Source organism: Nanorana parkeri, unplaced genomic scaffold (assembly GCF_000935625.1).
Source record: "Nanorana parkeri isolate BGI_ZX_2015 unplaced genomic scaffold, ASM93562v1 scaffold3245, whole genome shotgun sequence".
In the NCBI taxonomy this organism is placed as follows: domain Eukaryota; kingdom Metazoa; phylum Chordata; class Amphibia; order Anura; family Dicroglossidae; genus Nanorana; species Nanorana parkeri.
Window position 1 is genome coordinate 31,383 of NW_017309513.1, and position 3,358 is coordinate 34,740.

At 53.3% G+C, this 3,358-nt stretch overlaps 1 long non-coding RNA gene across 2 annotated transcripts in view; it reads right to left on the reverse strand.

The window, feature by feature from the left end:
* The window catches only part of LOC108802956, a 5,536-nt gene extending 2,297 nt beyond the window's left edge, over nt 1-3,239 (reverse strand). Inside the window, exons 1-2 of one of the 2 annotated variants that reach the window (XR_001942247.1) lie at nt 3,104-3,239; nt 2,438-2,572 (exon numbers count right to left, since the gene is read on the reverse strand). This is a non-coding gene — a long non-coding RNA (uncharacterized LOC108802956). Of the gene's footprint in view, nt 1-2,437; nt 2,573-3,070 lie in introns of both variants that reach the window. The other variant, XR_001942248.1, reaches the window with a different exon arrangement.
* Nucleotides 3,240-3,358: the final 119 nt, after the last annotated feature.

A 3,358-nucleotide genomic window follows, 5' to 3' on the forward strand; every position in this document is an offset into this window, starting at 1 on the left:
GGACATTGTACAATCCAATATGGCGGCTTCTAGCTATGGGGGATGGTGACCACGGACCTCACCCTGAGGACATTGTACAATCCAATATGGCGGCTTCTAGCTATTGGGGATGGTGACCACGGACCTCACCCTGGGGACATTGTACAATCCAATATGGCGCCTTCTAGCTATGGGGGATGGTGACCACGGGCCTCACCCTGGGGACATTGTACAATCCAATATGGCGGCTTCTAGCTATTGGGGATGGTGGACACGGACCTCAGCCTGGGGACATTGTACAATCCAATATGGCGCCTTCTAGCTATGGGGGGATGGTGACCACAGATCTCACCCTGAGGACATTGTACAATCCAATATGGTGGCTTCTAGCTATTGGGGATGGTGACCACGGATCTCCCCCTGAGGACATTGTACAATCCAATATGGTGGCTTCTAGCTATTGGGGATGGTGACCACGGATCTCCCCCTGAGGACATTGTACAATCCAATATGGTGGCTTCTAGCTATTGGGGATGGTGACCACGGATCTCCCCCTGAGGACATTGTACAATCCAATATGGTGGCTTCTAGCTATTGGGGATGGTGACCACGGATCTCCCCCTGAGGACATTGTACAATCCAATATGGTGGCTTCTAGCTATTGGGGATGGTGACCACGGATCTCCCCCTGAGGACATTGTACAATCCAATATGGTGGCTTCTAGCTATTGGGGATGGTGACCACGGATCTCCCCCTGAGGACATTGTACAATCCAATATGGTGGCTTCTAGCTATTGGGGATGGTGACCACGGATCTCCCCCTGAGGACATTGTACAATCCAATATGGTGGCTTCTAGCTATTGGGGATGGTGACCACGGATCTCCCCCTGAGGACATTGTACAATCCAATATGGTGGCTTCTAGCTATTGGGGATGGTGACCACGGATCTCCCCCTGAGGACATTGTACAATCCAATATGGTGGCTTCTAGCTATTGGGGATGGTGACCACGGATCTCCCCCTGAGGACATTGTACAATCCAATATGGTGGCTTCTAGCTATTGGGGATGGTGACCACGGATCTCCCCCTGAGGACATTGTACAATCCAATATGGTGGCTTCTAGCTATTGGGGATGGTGACCACGGATCTCCCCCTGAGGACATTGTACAATCCAATATGGTGGCTTCTAGCTATTGGGGATGGTGACCACGGATCTCCCCCTGAGGACATTGTACAATCCAATATGGTGGCTTCTAGCTATTGGGGATGGTGACCACGGATCTCCCCCTGAGGACATTGTACAATCCAATATGGTGGCTTCTAGCTATTGGGGATGGTGACCACGGATCTCCCCCTGAGGACATTGTACAATCCAATATGGTGGCTTCTAGCTATTGGGGATGGTGACCACGGATCTCCCCCTGAGGACATTGTACAATCCAATATGGTGGCTTCTAGCTATTGGGGATGGTGACCACGGATCTCCCCCTGAGGACATTGTACAATCCAATATGGTGGCTTCTAGCTATTGGGGATGGTGACCACGGATCTCCCCCTGAGGACATTGTACAATCCAATATGGTGGCTTCTAGCTATTGGGGATGGTGACCACGGATCTCCCCCTGAGGACATTGTACAATCCAATATGGCGGCTTCTAGCTATGGGGGATGGTAAACACGGACCTCACCCTGAGGACATTGTACAATCCATTGTCAAAGTGGACCTTAGAGCTCACGTTCAGTCTTCTCTCTGGTCCTCCCCCAACTTGCTCATCGGCGTTCAATGGCCAGTGACATCATCGTTGAGGCCGCCAGGAAGAAGGCTCTGCAGCACTTCCTACATCCCACCCATAGGGAATGCTGCAGGACTACATTTCCCATGATCCTTCAACCTGCACATAGCTTATGTGGGCGGGCTCAGAGCAGTCCCGTTGGCGCGGTGGGCGGTCCTGTGGGCAGTAACAGGAGAACCGGAACCCTGCACCGCTCTTAAAGCTGCAGGAGGAATGATCTGTGTTCATGGTTAAGGCTTTTCAGCTCCCAGCGTCCTCGGTAACTAGATGAGTGGCACCGAGCTGAAAACGCATTGGAGAATGGCAGTGGGCGGAGCCAAGTAGGCAGAAGACAGGTTCATTTTAATAATCCCGCCCACCGAATGAAGAACGCTGGCGTGATTGCTGTAGTTTAGCAGTCCGCAGAGGTGGTGGCTGCATTACTGGTGATCCTGTACTGGGGTGACAACGCTCACTTACCTTACTGTATCTATGGACTGGGCAGAGTTGTCACAGAACTACAGAACATCTCCCACTCTTCTCACCTCTAACAATCTTGTCTCCTCAGCTAGAGAAAGAACAGCTGCAATCTGATTGGCCCGTACCTACAACAGGGACAGCGTGCAGCATCTTAATAAGTGAGGAATAAGGAGAAGAGGCGGAGCTAAGCTCCATACGTTACCATGAGGGGACGTGCTTTTAAACCACCAGCTCCCGCTACGCCTCTGCCCGCTGGGGGCATTCGGTGGGGTAAACGTTGGTACTCCCTTCAGGAGCTTCTCCAGACCACTGATGTGTTCATTTACGGCGGGGATTCCTGGAGGAGACACAATAATACGGGATGTGAGATCACCGGCAGACTATCCGCATCAATATCATCACCTCTGTGGGCTCCAGAGGGCCCCATAATCACCTCCTCTGTGGGCTCCAGAGGGCCCCATATCACCTCCTCTGTGGGCTCCAGAGGGCCCCATATCACTTCCTCTGTGGGCTCCAGAGGGCCCCATATCACCTCCTTCGTGGGCTCCAGAAGGCCCCATATCACCTCCTTTGTGGGCTCCAGAGGGCCCCATATCACCTCCTCTGTGGGCTGCAGAGGGCCCCATATCACTTCCTCTGTGGGCTCCAGAGGGCCCCATATCACCTCCTTCGTGGGCTCCAGAAGGCCCCATATCACCTCCTTTGTGGGCTCCAGAGGGCCCCATATCACCTCCTCTGTGGGCTGCAGAGGGCCCCATATCACCTCCTCTGTGGGCTTCAGAGGGTCCCATATCACCTCCTCTGTGGGTTCCAGAGGGCCCTGATATCACCTCACCTGCTCTGTGGGCTCCAGAGGGCCCCATATCACCTCGTCTGTGGGCTCCAGAGGGCCCCGGGTCCAGTGGCCTGTCCACGCCGACTCGCTGCGTCCTGGCTCCGGTGATTGGGACTCGGTGCTTCCTGTCTGAAGTGGCTTTATGTAGACTGGCTGAGAGCAGAGACACAAGACAAAGACGAACATATTATAGGACCTACGAGACATATATATACACAACGATGTTCTCCCCTCCCCGGGAAGAGAGGACTTCGGGGTAAATAACACCTTTATGCGGCAGTTCTGGAT